Here is a 9126-nt window from a genome sequence, read left to right on the forward strand (position 1 = left end):
CGCTTCTGAATCTACAAAAGGGGACAAAGCCGCCTATGTTTCCACCCTAGGATCAAAACTAAACAATTTGAATCCAAAGTTTCACCTCTTATGTTTCAAATCCACCATGAATGTATGTACAATTATCACCAAGACATATGCAATTAAGATTATTCATACAGTCTTAACATACCGCATACCATAATAATTCACATTGAATTATTCAGCAATTGTACACAACACATATATCAAATAACAATCACAATAATTCCCCACATTTAGCATATATTCAATCACACTCATCATGAATACCATACCACATATCACGCCAACAATTAATATTTACAATTCACCAAGTCACAACGCACAAAAACATAATTACATGTTATTCACAGAACAACACTATAATTAATTCATCAAGTGCTAACCAATCCTATCATATCATGTAGACCATTACATTAGCTTCCTAATGCTTCAAATGGCACATAAAACGGAGTTACGGATCAAAAGTTATGGTCTTTACAAAATCTGCCAAAATATTGGATAATTGACGGTTTTGTTCCCACCTACCCTTGCGTCGACTCATCCTGAGCCTCCAACAAGCCATGAGTCGACTCATGACCTATAATGGTCGACCGTTCGCGTGAAAACACAGATTCTCGCCCTCATGGGTCAGCACAGGCCGACCCTTCCTTCTCTAGCGGTCAACTCATGCTGCGTAAAAACCCAAAAATCACCATTTTTCTTCCCTCTCCTCTTTATACAACACCCATCAACCCATATACCATCTATGCATCAATTGACAAAAATTTATAATACATATGAGGTTCCTAAACATGTTTTTAACCATGGGTTCACATACAAACATCATCAAACATGCTTTGATCCACAAAATCTTATGAAATCTACCAAACTCTAACATTTTATAAATTTATGAAATTGAGAGATGATTATCTAGTATACTATCATACATTACATACATATAAGTTCAAGATAACGACATTCTCCCCCTTACCTCAAGTTAATCTCCTTCTATCTTCAAGAATTTCACAATTTCTCTTCTCTTCTCTCTTATATGCTTCTTACAAAAGTTATGTTATGAAAATGACCTAACTCTAATACTATCTCTTTTCTCTCTAATTGGGCTTAGTAACAATTACCACCCATCTTCTATTTCCATTAATTAGGCCTATTAACATATTACCTCATAATATTACTAACTTTCCAATTAATCTAATTAGCACAAAACTCCAATTAAATAAATATTACACCAAATAATTAAATAAAATAAATAATTAATAAAAATACTAAATAAGCTAATTAATAAAATAGCTAATAAAAATCAGGATGTTACAAATCTCATTCCAATAGAAATCTCAACAAGTCTTCTTCATATTGAATTGGTGATAGAAATTCTCTACAACTCTTCTTTTACGCATGCCTCCACTTTGACATCCCAAACACGACTTCAATCTTTTTAAAAGTTTATTTCCCCTTTACTACTACTTCACTTTTCCTTAAAAGCCATCGGCACCCAAATAATTTTTAATATCGAACATCTCATTCTCTCGACTTACTCGTCAACAACATGTTCCACTTGACTTTGTTTCGAACAACAACGATGATAATCGTTTATATTCAAAAAGCCTAATGTGTCCGTAATCGACTTCTGTGTACCTCCCTACAGGAATGCATCTACTGTACTTAAAACACTTCCATAAGGTAGAATATATTTTCACCTCTTTGAAGGTTCAAATAACACATCAATCTAATACCCGGAACACAAGATGTGAATCTTCCAAGTTATCCGAAAATGCCATCACCGACGTTATACAGTAACACACCTTACAACATCATCCAAAATAGAATTTTCCTTGTATAATCACTAACACTTTAAAATCCATACTTATCTTTTCGAATTCATGACTCTGACTTGCAATCTATAACCACCCAACAACATCATCAACATTTAACAATCACCCATATGAATCCCACGACAAAGTCTACAACAACTTTCGTCATTCTAACATCACTCTAATATCGACATTACACGCAAGTTTAATCCAAAATCGACAACTTTACAGTCAACCAGCAGCGATGAATCTTTGCAACTTCATAAGTTCCATCTTCTGAAATTATCCTTTCCACTTAGCAATTACCTTCGCAAAACGCTAGGGATTTACACTTTACTCGAACATCAAAAATCATTACATTGCCCTTCATCCTTCAAGAAGTACTCATCAACGATGTCTGATCATTCTCCGTCAAGACGCTCCACCTTGATTACAGACAACATCTTGAATCCATGTCACTTCGGATTCGGAAAACAATGAAGCCCCAATAATACTTGCACTGTCTCCATCAGCAACACACTGAGCCAACATCTTACAACTGAGCATATCCGAGAAGCAAAGCTTCTCCCCCACTTATCTCAAACTAACTCCCGCACACAATCGATTAGGAAAGCAAACAAATACTAATAGTGTTTCGCACACATGTCAAATACTAAGAAACAACATGTCGATGGTATCCAACTGTCGCACTACTCTACTGACTCGACAACTGGTCGGACAGACCAACCAGGCTCTGATACCACTGATGTAACACACCATTTCTACGCGGCGAGAATTATAAGAATCAGAGTTATAAAATTTAGACAACATATGGGATGCTACACTTTCAACTTTAAAACAACGACAATTAATCGCATTTAAAATAGATACATAACACATCACTTTCGGATGAACTGATAACGACATACTTTAGTCTTTGAAACCAAACAAATTTTTATTATTTACACAACTGAATCACGATATTCAATTTTAAAAAAAAAAAAAATCATCTTGTTCAACTAAAACAACTTGAAACCACTTAGTACTTCTTAAAATTCAACTTAAAAATTCAGCAACATAAAACAAACTCAACAACTAAACAACTATCATCCATCCCCCTAAGTGTTACGTATCAGAGCGACGTCACTAACTCTAACTCCCAACTTAAAAACCGCCAGTTAGTAGAGGTGTCATCAAGGCATAAGCCTTCAACTTAAAAACAAGGCATAAGCCTCCAACTTAATATTTTGCCAATCCAGGCCAACTTACAGAGCATAAGCCCCCAACTTGATAATGCGATGTATGCGACGCAATATGGATGTCATAGAACAACAATAATAATTCATCAACAACACAGCAACTTAGCAACATTGTACCAATAAATAGAGGTACTCATCATCACTTCGATACTGGCCATAAGCCTACAACTTAGTATCAACATATCAATAACAACAAATCAACAACAACATACCAACGACAACATATCAACCATAAATTAACAAAAATAATTCAACGGCAATTCAACGACAAATCAACATAGGTGATAAAGCCTACGACTTTATATCTCCAGTACTTAGCGGCATTTCAACTAAATTCATCACCACCTGCAAATTCACATTTGTCAACAAAGTACTCAACAAATCAAATCACCAATACACGCCACAATCGTTCCCTGATTACTCAGACATTTTTCAACTAAAACCGGTTAATTAATTTATTGGTTAAAATTACTAATACTCCTACGCGATACTGTTTTCATCAATTTCCTATTTTTAATACTAGTCCTCTGCTATTAACATTTATTCTGCTACAAAAATCCTATTTGTGCCATTATTCTTTTTGTCACCAAAAAATGCTTATGCTCCTAAACAAATTTTTTGTCATTCAATTTTCTGCTATTTAAGATATTACCAATTTATGTTCCTGTTGCTAATATACTATTTCTGCAAATCGTGCTACGTTATTCCCTGAAAATTACTCAATTAACCATGTACTTGCATCAGGATATCAACCACTAAGAAACAAACATTAATTAAAAGACACTATTTTTCTCTATGGGCTAAATAATCAAGAAAAGGAACAAAATTGTATGGTCCCCTCCATTTTTCTATGATGAGTATGGCGCCCACCCCACCATTCATTATGAATCTGGGGCGCCCACCCCTTACACATGGGACACCCACTCCATACTCTTGTGGCCCCCGCCACAACTTCTTCCACTAATTCTTCTTCTTTTCCAAATTTCCATAATTCATTCCATTATAATTTCATCGAACCCATTATTTCCATACTCAGTATTACATTACAGAAACTTCAATCGATATTAAATCGACACTGTTGTACCCCAAAATTTTCCCACCCTTTTTTAAATATTCAAAATTATTTCAAAATAGAATTTTTATAGAAATCTTGGGGTCATTTACATTGACATATTGAATTTTACAAATATTCGATTTAAAGTCTATTTTGAAATATAATAATTTACTCTTAAATTAATATTATATTTTAATACATAGTGTGGTGTCGTTTTCTTTACCTCCCCGTTTCACTTGGGAGGACGGCACGCTAGACCCTTCACGCGAAATTTGGAAGGAGAATGCGCCCGTGGCGGGATGAATTTTGTTTCAGTTCTTCCTACGATATCACACGAACTTTTTAATTATCCTACGAGTAGGAGAGGGGAAAAAGATCTCAAATAAACCCTAGCAGTTTGCTAAGTGTGGGGATTCACCTAGACTAGAAATTCTGGAGTCCGGGAGGTCGGTTATACATAGGGAAGAGTTTAAGCACCCTACATATCCGTAGTACTCTACGGGAACCTTCTCTGTGTCTACGTGTGTGTGTTTGTTGCTTATTACTGGGAAAGTTTCTCCTTTGTGTTAGGAGAAGGAATTAAATTGAATGAAAAGAAAGTCAGACTGACTGACTATTTTTGGTATTGTGTTAGCTCGCTGAGATTCCTTGTGAACCTCATGCCTACATATCCCTAATGGAAGTCAGAGCTTAATGTAGTTCGGGGAACTAATTAGGGAAATTAATTATTTTTGGTGCCATTCTTGAAGCTCAAGGTTGAAGCTTGAATTAAATCTTTGTTTACAGTAAAGAGACATGAAATCATCTCTAGCTGGAGAGTATTTATTTGAGGGATTTTATTTGGTGTTTTGTACAAAGCCCAGAATTGTGGCTGACTCTACTTAGGGAGACTCTATTTTGTGCCTTGTATGAAGCCCAAGGTTGTGGCTGACTTTTAATTGGGGAAGTCATTATTTCATGCCTTGTATGAGGCCCAAGGTTGAGGCTGACTCTTTTTGGGGAGTTTTACTCTGCTGGAGGATTTATCCATTAAAAGACTGATTTTTTGGAGGCTAACCCTTTCCAGGGATTTTGAATGATAGCAGAAATATTATCTAAGTGAGACTTCTTGTTTAAAGCCCAAGATTAAGGCTGACACTAACTGAGGATAGATAACTATGGATCCTAGACTCTGCTAAGGAAAATTGATAAAGATAAGGGTGACAGAGACTGTCCATGTCTCTCATTCCAAAAGGTACTCAATATAAGATTGAGACAAACTTGGCTTGTTTGAAGTCTGGTTTGAAGACTAGAAGAAACTCACCAGGATAGGCTAAAAGGTAGCTAAAGACATGTTCCTATGTTTATAAGAAACCTAATCGGTCATTGTATACAAGCTCAAGAGGAAGCTGGGAATGCTTTTAAGAAGCCTGTGGGTCCTTGTACAAAGCCCAAGAGGAGGCTAATCGAGGGTCATCGAGGGTCCTTGTTATAGCACAAGAGGAAGCTATGTGGTTTTGAACTTATTTTGGCTTTAAGCAAATGGGTAAGAGGTTTCACCGGGAATAATTCCTCTTGGGTGGATGTATCCTATTTTGGGTTCTAAGGCTTTTTTCAAGATGTTTCACCGGGAATAAATCATCTTGAGGGTTTGAACTAAAGATCTCTAATTAGGAAAGAGCCTTCACCGGGAAGACATTCTCAATCCTAGGCCATAGTCCTATAATATATATAGTTTAACTGTCCTAAGGTTTACACTCAAACGTAGTTCTAGACAATATATAAACAGTTCTATATTTGACAGTAATTTAAATAAAGACTGTAAATTGAAAGCTTGTAAAGCCTAACCTGGATGGAGTGGAGGCCTTTGAAGATGTATGTACAAAGCCTTACCAGCAATTGATTATTGATAATAGTTGAATATTTATGATAAACAGTTAAGGGTTTTTGAAAACAGAAGAAGTGAAGATGGACAAAGGTCACATAGGTATCTGAAGAGTTTCACCGGGAATAATGCCCTTCAAATACCAGAAGAATGTTTTGAAAACAAAAAGGAGATTTTGTAAATACAGTTTTGAAAACAAACTATGAAAAGAAAAAGGTGTTGGGTCTTACACTCTAATAGAGGCCCATTGAAAATGATTTACTGTTTATGAAAAAAAAGTTAAAGAGAAATGCCATGATGCAAAGTTCCGTTGTCTACTTTGATCGTCTGTTTAATTCGAAGTTTAAAAACTGTTTGAATTTTGACAAAAGTCAACTTAATTAGGATAAAGACAAAGTCTATACCTTGTTAAGACCTAAATGATTAGGGTTTTATCACTAGAGTATTTATGAAAGATTAGGTTTAAAAAATTCAAAGAAAACATGTATTAAGATACATTTAAAAATACTTAAAACACATCATTTTTAACCTAATAAAAATACATAAAATAAATAATATTTTTTTGTGATTTTTGATTATTTATAAAATAGGTATGTTAATTGATAAGTGTGTGAAAAATGAAGTAAAAATGATTTAATTTGATAGGTGAATGAATTAGTTAAAGTTGTGAAGAAAATAGAATGAACAAGTGATAAAAAAAAAAGGTTTTTGTCTCCACCAAGGGTTTGAACCCACGCCCTTTAAGTTACCATCCAAAAACAACACCACTGAGCCAATGCGCGCTTGGTGACAAGGTAATGGTTCCAAGGCTACATATGAGTTATCAAGTGTATAGCGCAAATAATAAAAAAAATATCAAAAGGTCTGGGGCGAGGGGGATTCGAACCCCAGACCTTGGGCACGCCCAACACACAAACACTCTTTACCACTGGGCTATAACGATTTAGTCGTTTATGAAACAACCACCATTCAAAATAAAATAAACTTTAGCCCTGAATTTGAATTTTGCGCGCCACCACCATTATCATCTTCAATCTCAAGCTCTCATATTTTTGAAATTCTGAACTCTCTCAATTCTCAACCATTTGCAAAGATGTAAAGATCAAACTTGCTCTAAATTCACTCACGATTCCAGATATATAACTATTATAAATTTATATTAACTATATCTACTGAATTAAACAAAATACGTGAAGAACCCTAAAATTTGAAAATCAAATTAAATGGCTATACTGAAAGATAAATGGATGATGATAGAGGGTTTTTAATCCTCTTATGATGCTGAACAAACTGGTATCGAGATATATGAGAAGGAGTACTCAAATAAGTGAGTTGGGGTTTGAAAAAATACCTCTGAAAATGGAGGTCGTGAGGATGATGGATAACACCTGGGCTTGTGTGAGTGATCCTAAAAGCTTCCTGGGGACTCAGTGATGCTAACTGAATACTTATTATGACTTGAATCCCTCTGAATCGTCCAACTCGACGCCCTCAAATTGAGCTTCAAGTGAACATGGAGGTTGATGAATTTGTAGTTACAGATGTGCTGCAGACATCTGAATAGCTTCACTACACCTCTAGGAACATGTTGATGTGCTTAGCTTGGCTTGACACCTTCTGGATTCTTCTACAGACCTCCAATTGCTTAAGCTCCAAAGTGAGAGTGACTATGGTGTTACTCCACTTACAGAAGTGATCCAGGTGCTTGGATCACCTCTAATGAACCTCCTTGAGATGTTAGAATGCTTACTTCTCAAAGAAGAGCTCTGGTTTGAAGAAATCAATTCTTCTTGCCAAAGAACTTTGAAAAACCATAAGCATGAGGGAGAGAAAGAGAAAGCAAGAATTGGAGTTGCTTTGGTGTGATTAATACTGAGGAATGCACTTGTATTTATAGGCAAATGATGCAGAGCAATTGGATATAGTGAGCTTGCTTAGTGAAGTAAGTTTGGTTTCTTAAGCATGAAGAAATTTCAAAGAATATCAAAGTGTGATCATTGCATTTTCGAGTTAGTCCCCTATCCATTAATCTCTTGTGATCTTAGGGAACATTTCTGATGCAGAATGAGCTCTAATTGGCTTAGAAGAAGATTCCAATTGGTGAATCATCATTTGCCATAAATTTTCAAAAGTAATGATTACAAAATCACATGTTCTTGTTTTGGGAATCTTCTTCAATCCTTATGCCATGGTGAAAATGAATGCATGGTATGATTGCAGATGTGTTATGGGTCGTGTAGCATCCAGTAGTGAGGCCATATGCACAAAATTGCAAAGTTTCAAAATGATACATGACCTATAATTTTCCTTCATGAGGCCAACTTTGAACAAGCATAACTCTTAGCTCAAAATGAATTTGGAGAAGGTTGAACACAATTTGGAAAGCTCTTAATATGTACTTAAATTCATTAGTTTGGTGTTTGCCCAAAATCCTTAGGGAAATTAGTGAAAAAGTCCCATAAAGTTTCAAGAAAACTAGGGTTTCTTTGCTAGTTTTGTGAAGGCAACAACTTTGAAGCTCCATATCTCTTCAATGGTTGATTTTTAGACAAAATATTATATGTGACAAAGTTGTTTATTGGATCAAAATTTACAACTTTGATGTTGGAAGTTTTTTTCAGTTTGTACTTGAAATTTTGAGATATTGCCTTCCAAAGTTTTGAAAAAAAGACCTTTAAACACTTAGAAAAAATTCTAAGTATGAAAAGTCAATCTTTGAATTTTTTATTCTTGATTGATTTTCTTGATTTTCTTTGGTCAAATGACTTCAATAATCATATATTGATGATATTGATCCTTAAAAGTCATGTCTTGACCCAAAACCCTAAAAGTCAAAGGTGGTCCTGTACAGTTGACTTTTTCCAAATGAAGTGAATTCTTGGGCTTTGGCAATGAATCAAGTTCTTCTCCTTAAATGAATGATATGAATGGATTATATTGAGGTAGTAGAAGCTCTTGAGTCATGTTTTGAGTTTTGGATCCATGTCCTGATTAAAAGTCAACTGCCCAAGTGAATTAATGTAAAAACCCTAATTGTCGACCAGATCAAATTGGTGACTGTAGACCTTGAATTGAAGTCTAATGCCTTATGGATATTGTCATATGAGCTAATTGAAGATGATTGAAGCCTTTGAGTGA

Source organism: Vicia villosa, linkage group LG7 (assembly GCF_029867415.1).
Source record: "Vicia villosa cultivar HV-30 ecotype Madison, WI linkage group LG7, Vvil1.0, whole genome shotgun sequence".
In the NCBI taxonomy this organism is placed as follows: domain Eukaryota; kingdom Viridiplantae; phylum Streptophyta; class Magnoliopsida; order Fabales; family Fabaceae; genus Vicia; species Vicia villosa.